Source organism: Xiphophorus couchianus, chromosome 24 (assembly GCF_001444195.1).
Source record: "Xiphophorus couchianus chromosome 24, X_couchianus-1.0, whole genome shotgun sequence".
In the NCBI taxonomy this organism is placed as follows: domain Eukaryota; kingdom Metazoa; phylum Chordata; class Actinopteri; order Cyprinodontiformes; family Poeciliidae; genus Xiphophorus; species Xiphophorus couchianus.
The window spans coordinates 9,520,518-9,543,862 of NC_040251.1; the positions used below are offsets into that span (position 1 = coordinate 9,520,518).

Here is a 23,345-nt window from a genome sequence, read left to right on the forward strand (position 1 = left end):
TATTTGTTTTGAGTCATAAGATGAATTATACACATATATGAATTCCTCTGGTCAACAGCTGCCAACGTAGCATCAGATAAACACAGAGCTGAAGTCTGGCAACCGTCACAGCCTCCTGACAGTCCCACTTTATCATAAAAAAAAAAAGACACAGCACATAAGCGCTCACACATACAAAAAGGGGACATGCTCACACGCAAATCAGCACATTGCTCTTTGTATGTGCTAACTGATGCAGATGATAGGGCTGCAGATGAGTACAGGCTAACCAGAGAAAGAGTACATGTGGCTTTCACTGAATAAAGCGAGCCGAAGCCTCAGGAGGAGCGGATTCAATCCAAAGATACATGCTGGGAGAGAAATTAAGACAGAAATTTAACCCTTTTGTTGCATAAAATCCACTTCGGGGGCATTAAAATCATAAAGAATAAAAGTTCTTGTCCTGCTTTTGTCAAAACAAGAGCTGTGCTTGAAAAGGAAGATCCTTCAGAAATTTAGTGTTTTTCCTTTAGTGTCAGCAGGGGGTGTCCAAAATCAAGCTGGAAAAAGAGACTGAGCGTATTCAAAGCAGCTAGAGCAGCCACTGCTCCAGTTTGTAATAGCTGACATTTTGGAATCAGTGGGTCAGCAAAATAGAAAAGCCACAGAGATGTATCAAAAAAGCAGCGGCACACTTTTGATCACACATTTGTTTTTACACTCAGACCTAATTCTTTCTGCTGGAAGTGACCGTTAAAGGGGTAGTTCTGAGGTTTTTCTTAAGGTTTTAAAAGGTTAAAGTAGTTAATATCTAACTTCCATTAGATGACTCCTCTCATCGCCTCATTTGGTATAAATCTATTATAGTTGGTCTTGAAAGCTGAAATACGTGGCAAGTTGAAGGGGGGCCAAGACCGAAATGCTCTTTTCTCATCTTAGAACTCCAATCAAATACGTCATTGCGCTTTATGCAAACTTTAAACCGTTGGCACATATGGATTGGATAACTGTCTAAAACGAACACAATGACTATTTTTCTATTTTACCTCCACTTTCTACACTGGGATGCCTGGTGTCCTACTTCTATAATGCCTCTTCTTTCTTCTGTATGTTCATAAAGTGTCAAATCAACAGACTTCTTATAAAGCTACAGATTTCACACTTGCATGGCTTAAAGCAACTGAGGGCTGCTACTTGATACTGAGTAATGCAAAGGGCTAACTGTGACGCAGTTTATTTTTAATTACTCAGTGATTAGTGATTTATCTATGAGCAGATGCTGATCACATTCATTAATTCTCATAATTATCAACAGTGATTTAACAAGGCAGAAAATAGATAAATATCAGTTTGCAACATTTTATTTCAATCACATTATTATTTCTCACAAATCACAGACTTTGTTGAATAATCTTTCCACATTTTATTTGTTATGAAATGCTAAGCAAAAATCACAATTTCAGAGTTTTGAGATAAATCTGATGACATCTTGTTCTAATCATCAAATTTGCAGCATTTCAAACAAAAGTAGCACCAAAAACCTCAACATTGTTTACAATTCAGTCGAGCCACGCATACCTGCATTTCTATTATAAATGTGCACAAAACTTTGTTGATATTCGGCTAAAGTCACAAAAACTATTTTGCGATTTTGGTGTTTTCATTATAAAAGAAATCCAATTAAAAACACATGTGAATAAGCTTGTTTACGAGAGAAGTCATTAAAAAACTTCATGCCGCTTCCTGTCATCTTCTTTGTCATTTCCGCTGTTAGTACTAACATTTGGTTGTTGATGACATGATTCGTGTGATGTGAAAAAAGTGTTTCCATTGCAGTTTTGAAAAATAAACCAATTCTGATAAGCCCAAATAAACACCTCAATGGAGCGTCAAAGTTTTTTATCGCCAAACGAGAGTTTTTATTTAAATTGACATTAAGCAAATTTAGTTTTGAAATGTCAAATTGTGCAATTTTAAAGTTCATGAGGTTAATGAGACATTCACGGGTTTCATTCACAGTAGTAAAACAGAACTCCTCCTTCACTGTGAAAACTGTGTTTTCTTTTTGTTTTCTGCTTTTCAAGCTCAGAAATGTTGTTTCTTCTAGAAAATTCTTGAAATGAATCTAAAAATTCCTGTGATTTATAGAGAAATTAATTATTTTTTTTCCATTTACTATGGCCCTAATACTCTGACTTATAAAAGAGCTCAAAAAGCAACACATCATTCCCAAATCCAAAATAAATTAAACAAACAGATAAGAAAAAGTTGACTTTTGTCAGCTTGAAAAGAGTTAAAAACCCAACGAACCAAAATGAGAGAGCCAGAAATGAAGGGAACAATGTTGAACCTTCACAGGTTGACTTGCTGACCAAAATCACTTCAAAGGTGCATCAACAACTTAACAACAGTTCAACAAAAAAGGGATGCTGAATGAATCTGATATCCAAGTTGAAAAGAAAACTCACTCATCTAAAAAGAATAATATCGAAGTGGAACACCTTTTAAAAGTTTGCCTGTTCTGTATGGGATAAAACTAAAACAAAATTTCAAATTTCAGTCTGACAGTTAGAGTTGGTACCTGACTTCTTCAGGACCTGGACGACTCCCCATAAATGATGAAACCATCAATTCCGCTCTGCATTAAGCTGCAAATTGCAAAGAAAAGCTGTTTGTATGGATTTCTTTTCACCTAAAATCCTAATTTTGAGTGTAAACACACAGTATGATAGCTAAATAAATTCAAAAAATCCATTTATGACTTTTGGTTTTGGTGTCCCAACATGATTAGTGGTCTCAGTCTCGCCAATACTTAGCTAACTCTCTGAGTGCAACCCTGCCACTTTGGTCCTGACCCCTCTCAGATGAGCTGTTAGCTCCACTTAGACAAAATTAAAACACCAAGAGAGTTATCTAAAGCAGGCAGGATATTAACTCCTCACCTCCTTTTCTGTGGAACCTTACTTCAAACATCCAGAACTGTCCTTTAGTGTGGCTGCAGAATCAGGTTTCGGGTGCTGCCTCTTTTCCCCAGCAGTGCAGAGCTGGAAATTAGGCCATGGGCTGAATATTTAGGGGTTTGGACAGATCTAAAGAGATAAGTCGTGTGTGATGTGAGAATGGGAATGTGCTCACGTTTCTCCTGTGAAATTGTCAGTGATGTCATGATGGAGGAGGAAATCTTGATACTTAGACAGATAACTACGGAGCCTGTTTTTTTTTTTTTAAATGCCCCCCACACACACGTATATGTGCATGCACATATACACACACCTACATAGACACAGGGCATCATCATCGTCACAGAGGGAGCAAGGCTCATAATTGGACAGAGGTGTCTGTAGATAATGAAGCCAGACCTCACACCTGCCAAACCTTGGGGATTTCACTTGACTGGCCACTTAAATCTTCCTCACTCTGTGGGTCTGGAGGGCAAGAGAGTGAGTAAGGAACTAATGGGAAAAAAAAGCACGCGCTACAGGGAGGATCCCTGTCAGCATGAGTGTAGGGTACACCCTCCCCACCCCCACACCCCACACCCTCTGTCTCATCCCACCCTCCATCACTAAATCAGCCCCCACAGCTCGTTCCATACAGCACCCACCTCACTTCACTTCACTTCGCTTCACTGTAAATCCTCTGGTGTCAAGAATTTCAGACGGAAATGGGGAAATGCTGCACCAGCTATTTTGTTTCAAACTCTCAAAACACTCGCTTCTGCCGAATTGTCTTTGGTGACAGCGTTGTGTGCGGGGAGCGTATTGTGCCAGCTTTTAGTGGGGTGTCATTCCAGGTGCTGAAAGGGAAATCAGATAGACGCTTCAACGGAAGAGGAAGAAAAAAAAAACTCTATGTGCGGGAAAGTTTACCTGACAGTCGTCACTGAAGGTGTGACACTGTATCACTGGTAGCAAATGCTACACCAATTAGGGATCGGGTTTAGGCTGGCAAAGTCTTAACAATTTATGGGAACCAAAATGGAGTTCTGCTTCGTCTCCCTGCACGACTTGATCCATAAATGAGGCACTGAAATCATTGTCAATCTGAATACAAATTAGGTATTAGACATAACACAAGTCGAGACTGTTCTGTTCTGTTTTATTCATTTGTGTGTAGTTCTAGAACAACACAGACAGCTCTGAGACAGCTGGGGGGGGGGTATCACTCTTTGTTTGCTTGTCATTGTAGGCAGCCACGTCAGTTTGAGCGTGTGCGTCTGCTGTCAGAAAGTGGCTGATAAATGATAAGAATCAATAACTTTGTAGAACCAACAGTCACAAAGAGACTGATGGTTTCTGCTCGTGAGTTATCTGTATCCAAATGGCCCGGGTGCATCATTCATGCTTTATTTTTTTTCCACTCCTGCAGATATTGGATAATAAGCACAAACATGCGCCTGTCAAACTCTGCTGTCTGGTGGAAGTTGTTTTGTGCAACAAGCAGCCAGGCCATGCATTAATGCTGTGACTTTGGGGCTGGAACAAGGTTACATCGACAAACCTCTGTCACATTTCTCAGAGCTGAGACTCTCCTGACGGAGATTTACATGCAAATTTACTGTTTATGCGCTGCTGCAGCAGCAAACAGAGTCACACAGATAAGTATTTAGCTGTCACTGAAACTGCAGGCAGCGTATACAAACATATTTACAGCACCATAGACTAAGCAGAGTAGTAATTTCCGATATTTTATAGTTATGGTGCAAGAATAAGCAGCATTCATAGGGGGAAAAAAGATTTATTTAATACAAATTTTCAGCTTGTATCTAACTGATCTTCCCAGTCATTCGTGATGCTGTTTTATTACTTGAGAATAAACTATTCTAATTTATTTTTCATAGGGATCCTTTTACGGCATCCAAGAGCATGAGCATCATTCTAAGAGATGTGAAGAGGAGGAAAATGAAGGATACAAGCATACAATCAATAAGTACTTCATAAACCACCCTCCAAATCTTTTTAGACCCTTGATGTAGATATATAAAAGCTTAGAAATAAATTCATGTTTTATTGCAGTGGTTTGGGAAAATGTAAACTTTTGCTTGAGTACATTTATTCAGTAACTGGCAAAGAAATTAATTTAATTCTATTACATTTAATTTATCAATATCATGCCTACTCTACCTTTTTTGGATTCTGGATTTATAAATCAGGGATCTATGCATTTCTGTTTTCAGGTTTCCACACTTCAAAATGGGAAAAACAAAAGAAATACCATTCATGTAAATCTGCAAGAAAATAGCTATTTATGCATATCTGTTCATCTAGAATGTCAGTAATAACAGCTGCAATATTTTACCATGTAACATTATCTTATGTGCTGTCCTTGATTAGATAAACTTAACTAACTAATTAAAAAGTTTAAAACAACTTGAACAACAATAACAAATTAGACAAAGAAGAGTGGATGAGAACCTAGAGAGGAGGATGCTGAAGGTGACTGAAAACAATCTACATGGCTAACTGACAGAAAGATATTTGAGTCATCAAGTGTACATAAGAATTTATTTAAGCTTTTTTTTTCAGTTGCAGATAACTGAAACGGTATCTGCACAGGCAACACAAAACTGACCCTGACCAGGTAACAAAAACAAAGAAGTAATCAATAGATAAAAAGTAGTTAGTAGAGAACAATGCTGATGTATGTTATTTGTCTTGTAAATGAAGCTTAATGTAGCTCATGCCATTTCACAAACATAGATCTAATTGTAAATTGCTTCTATTTCCAAATTAACCACCAGATGTCGGTATTTACATCACACTGCACCTTTAAGCAAAATTCTGTAAAAAAACGCCAACATGTTCATAGGTTACATTACATCTAAATCAGACTCTAAAATGATTTGCAAAATAAACATAAGACATTTTATCCTGTGAGTCATCATGGTGTGAATATTACAATCTGGGTCAGTTTTTTAGCTCATGAATTCACATGGCGCAACAATCAAGCGACTATGTTACCTTCAGTTGTTATAAAAATCCTACATATATCAAATATGACTTAAAAGAAATTTGATTTAGAAATTTAACGCCCTGAAATTGGGCCTCTATCTCTTTAAAAACTCCTGCTCTTTCTGAAACTTTGCCTTTATGAAGTCATCACAACATCGATCCTCTATTAACCCTTTAGTAGCATTTCTACCAGTGTCCTTCTGAGAAGTAGCTGCTATGATTAGAGCAGCAGATGCGCAGTTACACCAGGTAGTTCCACCAGGTAGTTTGCTAATTGCTGCTAGCTAGTCTGAAGGAGTTGAGTGGGGGAGTCACTGGTGCTCTGTGAAGCTTAGAGATTGCAGCTCCAAGATGGAGCTGCAACTGAAAGGTGGCGCTCAGTCCACCCAGGCATTTTGACAGGTGAATGGTTGCCACAGGAGATCAAGAATCAAGGCCACACTCAAGGCCATAACATTGTAACATCATGCAAAACTCAAAACAGTAGACTTTACATAATACACCCCCTTTAAAATACAAATGTTAAATAAAGAAACTCTGGACCTGTGATACCAAATGGTGGTAGAGTCAGCCTGGGCACAATGGTTTCCCATCATTGATGGAAAACATACATAATCCCAACTGTGGTAGAAATGTTTAAGCATCTACATGAGCCCACATGGCTTACTTGTGTGCTCATGTAGAAGGAGCTATTTAGTTGGATAATATTGCATGTCCACTTGTGGTTTGTGCTCTAAGTGCTGAAAGGTGAAAGCTCCACTCTTGCCCTACTGATGGACAGATAAAGGATAAACAAGAAGAAGAGAGTGTGAGCTCAGTCAGTTTTGGGAAATGCTCAGTAATCGTAGACCTTCCAGCATCATCATCTCTCCATCTTCACCAGCTTGAACTGCCACAAAAGGCCACTTTTAGCAGTTAGTCAACATTTGCTAATGTGGATCTTCTTTCCAAATTGCAGCGATAAGCTGTGGTGAAATGCACCCTGAAATGAAATCACACGGAAACCGAAGGCTTATCAAGATGAAGCTGTGCAATAATACAAGAATTATCCGTCGCCATCCGTCATGTATTTGTTTGCAGGAAACAGATTACATGGATCATAATTGAAATATTATTTTACCTTCATTTGAATTATTTATGGAGATTTTAGTAGGTTCATACCTCGGTGGAAAACATAGACACGTTGTGCGACACGAGGATGTGTGTGTGTGTATTTTTATAATTGAAAGTGTCCTCAGAATATGGTTGTACGTAGCTGTATGAAGCATATCAAAGGGCCCGTCTTTGATACAATTTACTTGAGATCCGCTGGACAGAGCTGAGCTGTCCATTGGCCCTCCATTGCTAATGAGATCAGGGGTAAAATGGAGAGTGGTGAGCCGGCTGTCATCCACTAGGTGATGGTTTTAAGACTAAGCAGTGATACTTCATTAATTAACCTTCACATTCTATGTAGATCTGCTCATCAAGATGCAGTTAATTAAAGAAAGGTCATTCCAAGGGATGCTGGGAAGCTGCGTTATTACAATGGAGGGATGGCACTGCTTTGAGTGAGATAACACAGAGGAGGGGGGCAGGGAGGAGGCTATCACCCAGTCACTGCTGAAATGGCAGACAGCGTGCCAAAGCCATTTTCTGAACTTCTGACCACATGGGCCACCTCTGCTGAGGAGAGAGTGAAAAGATGTATTTTTCAGTTGTTTGTGTTTTTATTTCATACCTTCCTCCCTTTTTTATAAACTGAGACAGTGCTGAAAAGCTCTAATGGAGAAAGGAGGAGTAAAATATTCATTACACTCAATCGACAGCATCTATCTTTTAGCATCTCAGGATGGTTTGTCTACTTTCCTTTTGCAGCTCTGTGTCTTTCCTGCCAATTTCTTGGGTAGTCTTTAGTTTCTCTGACCTTGCTCAGTGTACAGAAACAAAAATCCATCTTGAGTAAATAAAAGGGCCAGAAACTCAGCGGAATATGAAATAGTTATGTGTCATCTTAAAGTGAAATCCATTTCTGACTAGTAACTTATTCATTCAGATTTCTGTCCATGTATCTCTTTTTATTTTCTCTTTTTCTCCCCACATGTATACAGTGCTTTCAACTATTTATAGTAGTATTTATCCCTCTTCAACCCTCTTCCCCCATCACAAAACGGGAATAGGAACAAAAATCTGAAAAGCATTCGATGAGTTTGTGTTCACCTCTCATGTGCGAAATGAAATAGATATAAAATAATATTCCAAGCTTTTAACATTTTGTGAAGCACCCTTTTAATTCATCATCTGAAAGCGGAAAGAATATTCTGTGACTTCAAACACCAACCAAGACCTGGCTTTCCACCAGAGCATTAAGCAGAAAAGCAGCCAAGAGGCTCAAGAGAAAATGGAGCAGCAGCATAGATCCATCAATCAGGTAGAACACAGACATTACATTATGTCTAACAGTATATCAGCTGCTGTGTTGTAATCTGTGCACTGTAAATTTACATTTCTTGGGAAAAAAAAGTATTACTTGCCCACTCCAGAAATCTGGCATTTATAGAAGAGTGAGTAAAAGAAAGGAATTGCTCTAAAAGTCCTGTTTAATATTTGAAAGAAAATGCATCTTCAGAAGCTACTATTCCTAGGTGCAACGCTACTTGATGCTCTATTGACTGGCATTTGCAAAGCAGCCAACCCATGAGCAATATTGATTTATCTTGTTCTGATAGGTTGGACCAAGAGCGAGGAAGACTGTGGAAGTTAGTTTCTGTGGTAGTGTTAATGTGTTAATAGAGTTAGGTTATGTATAATTCTATTAAATATTATTGTTGGTTTAAAAGAGAAAGGGAACAGGAAAAAGTCACTTTGCTACTTTATTTAGGTTTTAGTTGCACCGCCATGCCACCAGGTGGCGTACTGCTCTGTGAGACAGTCTAGCGAGGTAATATTAGAGGTTCTTCTCAAATATGGCGGAAGCGAGTTGATAAACTGCAACAGTCGTCTGTCTCATCACTTCCCTGTGTTTTACAGGTTAGTACGGGGTAAAAACGACATGAAAGAGGTAGTAAAGGACTTTTAAGAAACACACGTAAATGTGAATGTATATTTCAGTTGTTAAACTGTATTTTGTTACGTTTTGAACTGTGAAAAGACAGAAAAAGCTGGAGTCAGGGCGATGCTGCGGGCGCTATTTGGATTTATGCTTCTTTAAAGCTACGTTTTAGTCATACAAGCTGCAGTTTGTATCCTGACGTTGTGTTAATAGTGTTTGAATGCCGTTGGCAGTGAGCAACATGTTTACTGGTTCTAAAAGTGAGAATGTTTAAAGTTAGAGCTAATCCTGCCAGTATGCATAAGTTGTTAGTACCTTGTAATCTGTGAGTTGTTGACAGTTGTATATACTGGTTAATATTAAAAACAGCCCAGCTGCAAGTATAAAAACCTGTCTTGGTTAAAATTAGAATAAAAAGGTCAAAGGTACTAAAAACATGTAGTTTATATTGTGAACTGTGTCATGTAAAAGGCTGATTACATCAATAGTGATGGTTTAAAGGTCATGGTAGAAAAGGGAAATGCATTATTTATATATCATTCACAACTTCTTCGGTTTGCTAATTGGTCCAAAGACATTTCTCTTCATTGGGAGAAATTTCAGACAGAGCACTGAAGGGAGATGAAAATCAGGCAGAATTGCATAGGAAGGCAATGGCCAGTCTAGTTTAGTGGTTCACAGAAGAATGCACTAGAAAAATCAGTGTTTAGATGTGTAAAGCTAGTGGAAATATATCCCAAATCTTGTAGTTTGTAACAAATGCAAAAAAAAAAAATTATGGCTCAAGTCTGTCGCAACAATGTTTAGAATGTGTAATCATGCTTTAGCAAAGTGACACATGCATTTTGTGTTTTGCAACAAAATCCTCAGTACATATAGACGTTTATGTGACGCATCTGTCAGAAACAAGGGCTTATTTTGTGCAAGTCTGCATACTGCTACTAGGAAAGGGGACAGTTAGACAGAGCATTGGATGGAATAATGTGTCTACAGAGTTGCCTTTCGGCCAACCACACGTGCACGATCAGACGTAATGGCTTCCTCTGCTGTTCTTGCCAAGTTTTCGTTTTGATAATGGCAACCCCCCTTCTGTCGCCCCTTGCTCTCTCAGCCCCGTCTTATTTGGAACCTTGGTGTCAGTATTTCAAAATGTTGCTCTGCTGCAAAATTGTAGCGAGACATCAGTGCCTCCCCCGTGTCCACTCAGTCCTCCTGTAGTCATCCCTGAGTGTCTTTTGGCATTGCTTCCCGTGGCAGGTGTAGAGACAAATGAGAAGCAGTACTCAAAACCATGTGTGCTTGCATTCATGTGTGTGTGCTTGTGTTTGTATGTGCATATATATATATCCCTCCCACCCTGCTACGATACAGTAACTAGTGACCCCGGACACAGTGCCATTACAGCAGACGAGGCAGGGCTCCCCTGGCAGCGGCTGGGCTGGCTGGTTGCTAGGTGGGGAGACATTACCGCGGGCCTCTGCAATAATTTATCCTAAGAGCGCGGCGAGCCGTCATGTAGCCCCTGACAGAGAGCTGCAGTACTTTATCAGCCTGCCTGTAAATCAGCCATGTGTGGGTGCAGACGGCAACATTGTTTGATCTCTTTCAGACACTCTAATAATCTGCTCCCCTCTGATTGATACCTTCACACAACAAAGCACATTACACCAGCAAGCACAGCAGTCGTCCCCGTATGTGTAGCTGTGAGCGTCTGTATGGAGAGTCTATGCGTGTGTGAAGGAAATGTGTGTGTGTGTGTTTCTGGTGGTCATCAGTATTGCCAGTGGCCAAGAGAGGGATGAATTAGTCTTCTGCAGAAACAGAGGGTCATTTGGAGTCTCGAAACCAATGACAGGATAACAGGTTCACAAAACGATCACCGGATGAAAGGAGGGGCTGAGGAGGGGAGATGGTGAAACCAAAGTCAGAGCAAAAAAAAAAACAAAAAAAAAATACAGAAAATAGAGAGCAGCTAAAGCAGTTATTTCTTTACTAAATGACGACCTGTTTGTCATGCTAAAAGTTGTAGTATTCTACTTGGTACAGGTAACAGTGATAACACTTTTATGTAAGCATATTTCATTTAGCTTTGATATTTACAGACTGCAACAAGCTTAATTACAGCTATAAATATCAATGTATTTTCTAATCAGAATGAGAATCATCTTTATTTGGCAAGTTTGTGCTCACAAACCAGCAATTTGATTTTAATTCCTCTTTGATATTAATGAAGATATTTAAAATATAAATATGGAAAAAAGGCAATGTTTTTTTTCTTTCTTGTAAATAATAATACGTCAAACTTACATAGCACTTTTTTGGACACTCAAAAACAAAAATATGTAAATATACTGTTTTTATTAGGATTGTTTTTTGCGATAGATTAACAAAGTACTGGATGATCGTAAAATAGAAGCAAAGTAGTACTGCTCTGAATTTGTTTTCATACATATGCCATTAAAATGAGTAGAAAACAGAGTCAACTTGTGTGTTATAGAATCTAAAGACAGTGATACTGAACATTCAGCCTGAGCTACAAACTGAGTGGTTTAAATGCCACTGGCGCAAACCATGAAGAAGAAGGCGGCAGGAAGTAGTGGAAGAATGATGCGGTGTCATGTTTTTTAATGAGCTATAGTGTGAAGAGTCTTGTGAAAAACGTGTGATTTTAATTGTGTTTCTTATTTAATGGAAATTCTGCAATAGGAGCATTGTTTAATTTGTTCTACATTACTTTGCACAAAACTGAAAAGGTCCAAGTCCTATTAAAACTGCTTGATATACCTGTCATGATAATGGTACTAGAAAAGTAATATTTCTCAAGAAGGTAGTCATTATAAAACTTCGAGAACCTCTAGCCTGGCAAGTTCTAACTTAAATGCATTCTGTGGCAAACCTTGAGAATACAAAAGTCTGACTTAGTTTGAGCTTAGAAGAATTGGCAGAAATTTTAAACACTTTTGAAAGTCGTGAATCCTTTTTGTTCTGCTTCATAATTTTGCACAATTGTGTGTTGGTCTATCACAGAGATTCCCAGTATCATACACTAAAGTTTGTGGTTGAAACACGACTATAAACAATTTTGCAAGATGCAGTAAACATATTTTATGCTGAATTTCATATAAAAAGACTTAAAAATGTGTTTAGACAAACGCAGACAGTGCAACCTCCCTGCTGAACACTTGCACCTTTTCCTTTAAAATGCTGATATTTATTTCTGCGTGGCATTCATGGCCCTAGATCAACTCAAAGTGAATTGCATTCTTTCCAAATTGCCCTCAAGCTCCGTGCTTGATATGGCTCATATACAAAAGGAGAGCAATGTCCCATCCAACAATACCCATACCATTTGTGCCGCTCAGCTTCAGAATGTCATTGGTTTGAGTGTGACAATAAAACATATCTCTCCGGCTTCTTCTCTGGCTTGCATTTGAACATGGCTTCCAATTATTCAGCCCCAAATTCAATAGCAATTTTCTGCTCAATGAAATAGTGGTTTCAATCTCTGGAGTAATGCTACTTTAGAGAGATTTTCAAAATGGCATGTCTGTGAGTGAATAGATGGACACGGGAGGATTCATTTAGCTTGAGGAAATGATACTTGTCTGCTGAAGCTTGTCATTTATTGATGAAGAGAATTCTTCTTCAGACGCTATAGGATCTATAGATTTAATGTTTTTGCTCCACCAGTAGAATCCCCATTAAATAAAATGCTTTCTAATTTCCAGCTTTTTGCCAGAATCTTCTGAAAGGATAAAGGAGGCCAGCCGGATGCACAACCTTGTGATTGCGTTTGGTCAGACGGAGCCCATTTTGCTTCAGTGCGGCATTAAAAGTAGCAGCGAACAATAAAGAAAATGCAATTATAAGTGTGTGTGTGTAATGTATCAGTAGCCCATCCAGGGCCCCGTAATGAATGCAATGCAACGTGCGATCACTGAGCCGTGCGCACGCCCCGCTCAATGCATCTCTGAAAATAAACAGAGCAATGGAAATGGTTCTCATTAGTGTTGTTTTCATATTAAGTCCCCCAGACAAGGTTGACAAACCCAGCTCCCTGTGCCAGGCTCCTCAGGGACCGCCGCTTCAATACAGCTAGGGCAAACAACACCAGCCGATCCCAACACCATTACCACCTCCTATAGTTACTTATCCTCTCCTCCTTCCCTGTGGAGGGCTGCGTCTGCACAGGAAAATACATTAAGATCTTCCAGCAGCATAGAGAAAGAGTCCTCCTTTCATTTGTCACCATTGCTATTGGCCCTAAAAGGGACAAATGTCTGCTCTCCATCTCTGCGCAATAGAATTGGAGAGATTTGTTCTCAGTGTATGTATGGGTGTGTATGTGTGTGTGTGTGAGAGACATGGGAGCTATTTTGTGCTCCAGAGACGATCAACTGCGAGGCTGTTTCTGCAGGAAGGGAACAGGTGTGCCGAGCTTCTGGCTTCCACCATGTGTTCCAGTTGTTTCATCTGCACCTGTTTCCCCGAGTCCTGTATATGATAATCAAAACACTTATTAACCATAAAGGGCCCTCGCTCGTTTGGCCCGCTGTCTCTGCTTCTGCTGGGAACAGAGCATCGTGTAATCATTCATCATTTCAGCAGATACCGTGTCAAATGTCATCTACTGTGATTATTATGTTCGGATTAAATTTAAGAAAATGCTTTATCGTTACTTTGCAGATTAACTAAATATAAAAACAGGAATTTTTAATCAATCATTCAATGAACTCAGTACAGCTGAATCCCATTTCCTAGAGTTAACCTTCCTCCTAACCCGTTGCACTTAACTCTGGTAGTGATTACAATATCTCACCATATAACAAGATGCTGATTTCAGAAACTGCTATATCATGAGTCATCACTGCTCCCTTAAATGTAAACACAGTGTCAGTCATTTTATGGTCTTTTATGCATGATAAGATCAGAAATATAATGTCATGAGGTGTTTAAATGCAATTAGATTATCTACTGACAATATCCAACATGGCAAGAATGAGTTCAAAATTGTTTATTCATTTAATTGTGTTATGCATCAGAACACGCTTCAAAGTTTAGCTTTGTAACAATACCTAATAGTAATATGAGTTATTGCAGTACTTCAAATTAGACATCAAAAGAAGATATTTCAGTTTCTGAGTACAGTAGACTCCTGCTTGTTTGAGGATTTGTTTTCATAGGGCATATCTAAGGTATTTGAAAGAAAATACAGCTTGGGAAGTTAAAATACATAGATGCAATGCTATTTGACATGCTTTGGCTGATGTTTGCAAAACATTCAATCCAGGAGTACCATTCATTGTATTTGATGGTGATTGGCTGTAGCCAAAAGATAAGGAAGATTGTGGATGTTATCTTAGAGCGTAGGTGGTTTCTACTGTGCGTATAAATGCATATTAAGGTATATTTAGTGTCTTTACTGTTAAAATAGACAATTATAAGCATTTTTAGACTGAGACTCAAGTATTTGTTGATTTTGGCAAACCTATCCGCAGTGTGATCATTCACAACTTCTCCTGTTCGTTGATTGAAATTCTGGTGGGGAAATCAAACTCAATGGGAGAAATCCCAGATAGAGCACTGAAGACAATGGCCAGACTACCACCAAGGGGATGCTGGCCGCAACAACACAATCAGCAAAGAAGAAATGAATTAATTAGTATTATTATTATTATTAGTTATTTGTCTCACATTTGTCAAAGATATTTATATGAACCCTAAACTTTTGGGCAAATATTTTCCTGGCCTGACGAGGCCAAAGTGAAATTCTTAGAAAAGTTAAACATAGTTGTGATGCTTTGCTTCTTCTGGATGAAATCACACATTCTGCTCTCCACCAGAGTCCTGCAGGAGTTCAGTTATATAATAGGACAGAGACTACCCCAGACTGAGTGGGCTGGTCAAAGTCTGAATTTAGAACCAGTTAAAATGCCGAGTTATGGCCTAAACCGAGGGTAGGCCATAGCCCTTTATGTAAACTGCTTTTACATAAAGGGCATTTTGGTTTGAATAACTGCTTTTCCCTCAAATAAAGAAAGTCATCGTTTGAATTTCATATTAACTCAGGTTATTTTGCCTCTTTGTCTATGTGTTTATTTTAACAGCACTAAAAATAAATTCACTTAGTCACTCGACCATGAAATGAGGTAGTTGAATGCAGCGCAGCCACTATTCATGTTTCGTTCCTAGAACTGTTACACTGCTACTGTCAACTTTAGCATTAAATGCACAGTATAGACAAAGCTGGTGTAGAAAAAACGTATTTAAGGCTTATTGTTGCATGCACTCTGTGTGTGTCTTTGGCAGTATTAAACCCCTCAACACGGATGCACTACTTTGCCTACCTGAGCTGTGATTTGGCAGGACACAACACACAGCTGCAGGCTACTGTAAATATCACCTTTCTTGTTATCTCCAAGACCTGCTTTTCCAGTAAACTGGGGAACATGTAATTCAATGCTGCATGTCGGGGCCATTTACCTTCAGAGGACTTCTAGGTGACATGACTTAGTGGCCTCAGAATGAACTTAAAGATTAATAAGTAATGGCTATATAAAGATGATATTAGCACTCAGATATCGCCTTTTTTTAGATTAATGCTTTTGATCAAGAGGAAGCGGTAATACAACACGGGGGGCAGACAGAAGTAGGCATCAGGAATATAGAGAAATTTACACGGTTGTCTCCAACTAAACTTTTGTTTAATTTTGCTGTTCTTGCATCATCTTTCCGTTTTTTTGCAGACATGGAAAATATAAACCGATAAGGCAGTCTGGGCGTGCGTTGACGCTCACCGCAAACTAGCTTGCATGTTACAATTTATCGACAATAATGATAATATTGAACTGCTGGCCTCAGACTCTGAAATGAAACGGTATTTGGTTGTCTTCTGTAATACTGTTGTTGGTCCCCCTGGTATTTTGTAATTTGTTGCAGTGTTTGTGTTCTCTTTCACACTTTAATATCAGAGTATTGCTTCAATTTAAGCTCCGAGATAAAGTTCTATTTCATTTTGAGGGATTAACTCACAGGGTAGCGCATGTCTCAAGGTATTTTTTTTTTTGTTTTGTTTTATCTATGAATTATTTAGAAGCTTAAAAAAAAACAGATAACGGCTTGGAAGGCTGCGTGTTCTGTCTCTCTCAGCAATCTCATACAGATGTTTAATTTGGCCTGCTAGCACAGAAGAGGACTCACCGCGGCTGGGATCAGGTGGTCGGGTTTGTAATTTCCCTGAAGGAGGAGCATGCTGAATGCAGGAATAATCATAAAAGTGGCACTGAACAGTCGAAGCCACGGAAATATGAACTCATGATTGCTGCTTGTGCTTGGAGATGTCATGGATCTTAGGTTTTAGAATAAAATAGAGTGGAAAGCAGAGAGGCAGAGCAGGGGGGAAAAAAGCAAAACAAATTATTAAACTTGCGAGTGGTAGATGGTGCTTTAAAGGTGAAGTCTGCACCCGTACTTTATTGTGCAATTATTCATAATTTACTCAAAGTTCAGAAGGGCCGTTAATGGAAGAATCCCTGTTTTCTTTACACTCTGCAGCACTTTTTAAAAATGCTAATGGACTCCAACAAGCATCTGAGCAAGGATAAAAGTGCCCTAATTCCTGCTCAAAAGGTCACTGAGATGAGTTATAGCGGTATAAGCACCTGAAAGCTATTCCCTTGTTAGATTTGACAAAGAGAGGCTGCCATTCCTCCTTTAAAAATAGTCTTTGGTAATGAATGATCATTTGTGGAACGTGGTCGCTGCCGGCAGTGACTTTTCCTCTGACACAACTTTACTGCCGGCTGATTTACATGCCAAAAAGTTGTCCCCAAAAATATTTCAAACAAACGCAGCAGACGGCAGTGACACACGCAAGAGCTCTCATTGTGCTTCTTAGGAGAGGGGGAGAGGGGAACGGCTAATTAGTTGGCCATGAAAAATGCAGCCTGCTCCTGTTTTATTATCATCCTCTGTTTGACTCAACAACACTTCAAGGCTTTTGTTACAGATTTGCAGTTATATGTCCAGAATCAGCACAAAGTGAAATTTCTGCATGCCCACGCTTTGCTTTCACAACGCTGAGTTGCTGCTATCAATTATAAACCAGTCTGGTGTCGGGATGAGCGTGCCTTCTGTAAGGTGGGTGCTGCATGCACCTCAGCATACACTCTAAAAAATACACTGGCTCATTTTAGAAAATTCATTGACTTTTACAATTTGGCTGCTGTTGAGTTAATGTTTAGGTTAACATTTCTTAGGTTTTTATGATGATGGCTAAAAAAAAAAAAGTTGAGTGGAAATATTTTACAAAATATACTCCCAACTTAATACTAATTTTATTAGAGTAGCTATAAGTTTGAGATTTTACACCCTGACTTATAAATAAAAATATCTAGATTTTAAAGGTTTTGGCATTAGTGGCCTTTATTCATCAGAAGCTACACAGGAAGTAGCAGAGACAGAAGGGGAAGACATGCAGTAAGTAGACCAGGAATCAAACCCAGGACAGCTGCGTCAAGTACTGGAGCCTCAGCATATGGTGCTCTAACACTGAGCCATGCAATGCATCCTTGTTAAATAAACATGTATTCGACTTTACTATATCTTCTGCACAAATTTGAAATAATTTGTTATAACAGCCGTAGTAACGTTATGTAACTACTCTCATTTTGAGAGATTAATCCCTTGCCGCTTTGAAATATTTGTATTTCCCTGATTAGGATTCTTTCTCTGGCTGGTTCAGATGCCGATACCTCCACAGGTAGAAGTCTTAAGTAGATACTTGGTAATCTTCCTCTTAGATGGAACATTTTTATGTTATTACTTGATTATTCAAAACGTACTTCATTATACAATACAGTTTTTTAGAATTAAAGTATGTCATTTACAACGCCAAAGCCTTATAAATTGCTTAGAAATCAAACTTACAGACAACATATTTAAGTAGCCAGCAAGCTAGCTAAAGTGGTTAACTATAGTTTGAGCTACATTACAGTTAGAATATTTCTCAGTTCATATGTAATAAGTAACTCTGTTCTCTAATTCAGTTAATAGTTGTGACACAAAGCACTTTTTCAAAACAAGGCATTAACCAAGTCTGACGGCAAAAGAAGTCCCCATCTTCCTATTATTTATATATTTTTGGGGGTTTATTTGGAAAATAAATTCAACATTCTTAGGACTTCTCTGCTGAATGAGTCAAAAAATCTTCACATTCATCAGTTGAAGGTTTTTTGGTTTTTATTATTGACGCTTAAGTTAGTAACTCAGTAAAATGTCTTCTTCCTGCAAACCTTTGTTTTTATTGTGAGCTTTACTCATTTTAAGCTTTATAAACGAAACCCCTGAGTATTTTTTTAGAGTGTATGTGAAAGTCCTTCCCAGGTCCCTGAAAGGTGCTCCTGGTGTGGAGGCCGGGCTTTTGGAGCAGGGATCACGGTGACAGTTTCAGGTAGAGGAGTCTATTAATAGTGTATCTCTCAGCCAAAGCTTTTCATCATTTTTGGTGTCTGAGGGCTTCCTGCTTCAAAAATAGGGGCTGAAGTTATGCATCTCAATCCTACCCTTCATATTTCATGCTGCTGAGGATTATAAATAAAAGGACAGACTTTGACCTGGGCTATTTGTTATCCAGGATCCTGGGCGTGAATGGTGCTTTGTCTTCTGTCAGCTTCTGGTGTTTTTCCTTCAGAAAGCAACAGCATTACAATCAAAAGTGTTTGGCAGACAACATGAGATATAATCCCTGTATAATAAACAAAGCAAAACAAAATAAATTGCTCAAAGTCAGCCAAAAGGGAAAATCAGAACAGGAAAAGAGTGGAGGATTTGACATAAGGGCAAACTATGGGTCAATCTCAAGTACTGTTGTGTTGTTTGCGGTTTCCCTCCAGTGTAACTCTTGTTTTGACCACACAAACTGGCCTGGAGTCTCAGGGGAGAAGCCTCTCTGACAGGGCGAGGAGAAAAAACAGAAAGCTAGAAAGCTCTCAGTCTCTCACCTTCCCAGTGGTACAATAGATGGGCCCAACATATGCCAAAACACGCTGTCAATGCTGCTTGTTGTTGGAAAGACCTTTGATCTCGAACAAATAGAGAGCCGAGTCTCAGAGCACCTGCCTTGGGGCATGAAGAAATATGGGCATCACATAGGGTCAAGTTCTGGAGGAGGCAGTAAAATTAAAAGCTTTATTGCCATTTTTATGGCTTCATCCCTGATGGCAATTACATTATCTATGGAAAATGACAGAGCTTTGTTCCCATTATCAGTAAAATCTCTGACAGGGAGTGTCTGATGTGCTGAAGTTGAAAGTGATGTACGTCAGTCTGAGTCTATCCTACTGTTAGGGCGTCCGCCTGCAGAAATTTAACAAGCTGAAATTTAAACCCACTTTGCAAATAAACAGTTGCTCAGACACAGTTAATCAGGAAATACTGAGAGAAGTTTTTTTTTTTCTTCAGCTCAGAGTGTTTCTATCAAATGTAGACTGACAAGCCTCTCTTGAAATTAATGATTTTGTTTTTCTGGGACCACTCCGCCGCTAACCACCCGAAACCTCACACATTGACTTTTCTCCACAGATTGCAACTCGTCCATTTTTTTAATTGTGTTCATTTTTACCTGGGTCCCACTGGACCGGCAGCAGCGGTGGTCGTTGTCATCCGTCTGCGCTGACAGCAAAAGAGAGAAAGAGAGAGAGTGGCACAACGCCACTTTCCACCCTGAGCTGATGTGTCAGGCTTATCACACAGCCGAGCGATCCTGAGGTGACATCCTCCACTGAATCAGTGACATTTCACGGACGGTGCAAATCTATCCATCTTTGTCAAGCATCCGCCTCGATTTTAGCATTCCCCGAGTTAGCATATTGATCACCGAGGAACGCTTGAGTGAGGACTTTTTGTTTTCTGAAATTGTGAGTTCACTGGACTCTCCCGTCAAAGTCCACTGCTGTGGTCCTTAATTTGCCCACTTCAAAGTTGCATAGAATACAGAGAGCTTTTGTCATTCAGGGCCAAGAACCGTATCAACCTCTTTGTTTTTATTGATCTATCTAATTATGTTTTTGACTCTTTGAAGTTTAATTCCACAAGGGTGTTTTATACATTATAAAAGGCCAAAAGCCTAAAGCCAAACTATTAGTGGACAGAAGGCCAGATCACAGTATTAGGGTGTGGAAAAAGCCAAACGGGCTCACACCTCCAAAATGTACCTGCATGTATCTGTGCTGCTTGTTTTAAGGAAGCAATGAGTTTTGCTTGCTACAAGTAATTTTTAGCATGTATCTAGCAGACCTTCAAAAATATGTCTGCTAGAGAAAAAATACCAAATTTGTTGCATTTACCGATGAGGAGGAAAAGAAGAAATAACAAGCAGCAGCATATAGAAATAAATAAGTTTATAAAATGAGAAATCTGAAGGTTTGGGCTCCTTCAACAGCTGCGCCACAACACAGGCTGCTTCCAAGTTTATCCTTCGTCAGATTGAGCAACACACTGCCTTGTTGCAGGCTAAAAATAAAATCTAACTGTAAGTTACACATTTAGTGAAGTAGATGTGCTACAATTCTAATTTGTTCACAGAGTTGCACAAAAGCAATGTAGTAACTTAGTATTTACAAGAAATATGATCAGAACCCTCTGGGCAAAACTGTGCAGACCAATGTAACAATACTATCAGTTGTTAAAAGCTGAGGGTCACCTGAGAGAAGTTGTTCAATTTGGGAGACATTGTCAGAAAAGAATGACAAATAAATGTAGTAAATTCACAGATTTTGACAACTAGTTCAACATTTTCGTTTGTAATGGCTCAAGCAATGAAACAAGGATATTTAGTTTCATATGGAATGACTATTATGCATCCATACATTTAGTTAATTTTGTGACATAAGCATATACAAATCAAACAATTGTAAGAAAGCAGGCATGTCCAAAATATTTTCCAATCTGTTGAAAGAAATGAGAATCTGCTGCTCTGATGTGTTACCTTCCACTGAACCATGTTCTTCTGTACTTCCTGAAATCCTCCACCACACAGTGTCAGTCTCAGCAAGTTACTGTATAATACTTATCCTGGGATATTTCTCTGTGGGGGCCAATGCAAACGTTTTCATCAATTTTTCACATTAACTCTGCCAATACACATCAGAAACCCTATCATGCTCGTGACCCTGACGTCTCTCCTCCAGTTGTCGTTTCTTTATCCCTGTTTGGTAGCTACTAACCTCCTGCATAGCAGGAACACCTAACACATCTTTGGAAATGCTCCAAGGCACTTGTCAAGCCATCACAATGTGGTCCCTGTCAAAGTCACTCAAATCCCTGACTTCACTATTTTATTTCTGCGTCTGAAATTCCAAGAATTGACTGTATTCGTGCTTCCGAATATATCCCATCCTTTTTACATTTCCCCCTGTAACAAGATAACCTCTGTTTTCACTTCACTGCTCTGCTGTTTTTATGGGTTGTCTAATTGGTTCAGGTGGCAACTTTCTTCTTTGAACTTTTAACAACCCTGCTACACTGCCACTAAGGTAACCAGCTAAATTTGCATTTGCATTTACAACGCTGAAGAATTGTTCTTGCAGAACCCGTTGACACTTGACGCCTTTTGTCACCTTCCAGTTACAAACTTTAATTTGTTTCATTCGGATTTTATATGGCAGACCAACACAAAAGTAGTTTACAATTATCAAGTGGACAGAAAAGATACACGGCTTGCTAATCTTTTACAAGTTAAAATCTGAAAATTGAATCATGTGTTTGTAACAGCCCACTTGAGACAATACTTGGGGTATGTCTTTACCAGCTTTGTGGATCTATAGTCTAAAGGAGAGTTTGAGAGAGTTTAGATCAGGAGTCTGCAACTCCAGCCCTTTGAGTTGCAGCTTTTAAATGCATCCCTGCTCCAACACACCTTAATAAATGGAATGGTTAATGACCAAGCCTTTGCAAAACTTGCTGAAACACCAATGGGGAAATTCAGACTTCTAATTCAGTTGTTTTGGAGCAGGGATGCATCCAAAATTTGCAGGACATTGCAAATTGAGGGCTTGAGTTAGTAAGAAACCTGCAATTTAGATGTTCTTCTGAACAGATAATCTTTGCCCCGATATGTCTTCTTTATCTTCTAAGGGTGAATTCACAATAACCCTGTTTAATAAAACCTTAGTTCATTTGCCAAGAAAGTTTGATTAATTTGGGGATTCCAAAAAAGCAAATTCTGGTCTGCCTAAAAACCTAGGTCTCAGTTAGATTTAAGTGAACTCTACTGTAATTAGAACGCATATGTGGATGAAAGCGGACCCAAGACCACTCCCACAAGCAGGAAGTGGACTATAGGACAGGGCACTCTGGGTAAATACAACCAAAAAAACCTTGCAAGTCTAACGCTAGCATGAGAAATGGCTCGTGGTCAGGGAAATCCTGCAACCACTAGAATTTGCTACTAATTTTGTGAAGAAGTTAGTTGTGTTTTTGTTGATTGGATTTTTTGTGTCATTTCCTTCAGCAGTTCTTGGTTCAGCACCACCACAGGTGAGTGGATAAACATGTTTTTCAAAGGGTTTGGCTTGTTTGACACAGGACAGTGTGAAATGAAACAGCACCAGCTGAAAATGTAACAAATGTTGTAACTTTGGTCCCAAATCAAACCAAGTGTCCTGGACTGTCTGGTGTGAAAACCCCCTAAAATATTTTAGTTTTAGGATTGGCCTGTGTTTATTTTTTATCCATTTCCTCCTCAACTATGACTAGCATGATGCTGCTGCCACCATGTGTTCATGGTGCTTTCAGTATTTCATTCAGAAGCTATTTTTCTTCTACAAATGCCAGTTTTGTGGAGACCCCGTTGTTGTCATCAGTTTCTCTCCCCTGAGCCGATCTCTTCAGCTTGTCCATAGTTAAAATAGACCAAGCTATTTGCAGGTGGCAGTGGTCCCTAACCCTAAACTTAATTTGCATTTTTTAACATCAGCAAAATCTCCTGTAATCCTACTTTACAATAAAAACATAGCTTTATTGATTCTAATGCTGTGGATTATTTTGAACAACACACACATGGAAGCATTGCTGCTTATAAAAGTCCTAACCACCTGGGTCCAGCAGTGTGTAAACTGCAGTAGCTTCTGTTATTTGTATTAGGGTGCGCAATGTAATAACAAATTAATAATGCAAAGCTTTTGGGAAAACTGTAACCCCTAAAAATGAGGGCGTCGATTGTGGTCGTGCCAAAGCAAATCAACAGCGACAGAACAGCACCAGGGACTACAACATCTGCAGTCTGTGGTGTCGAGGTTAACTTGTCCTGTGATTACAAAATGCATTTTCCAGGGAGCAGGTGTTACCCTGACACCGATGTGATCATGTATGTGCAGATGCTCCAA

At 39.1% G+C, this 23,345-nt stretch overlaps 1 long non-coding RNA gene across 1 annotated transcript; it reads left to right on the forward strand.

Moving 5' to 3' along the window:
* Window positions 1-8,844: 8,844 nt before the first annotated feature.
* Window positions 8,845-12,830, forward strand: LOC114140295 (uncharacterized). Its single transcript, XR_003594540.1, has 2 exons — window positions 8,845-8,939; window positions 12,690-12,830. It is a non-coding gene; the product is annotated as an uncharacterized LOC114140295 (long non-coding RNA).
* The last annotated feature ends 10,515 nt before the right edge of the window (window positions 12,831-23,345 follow it).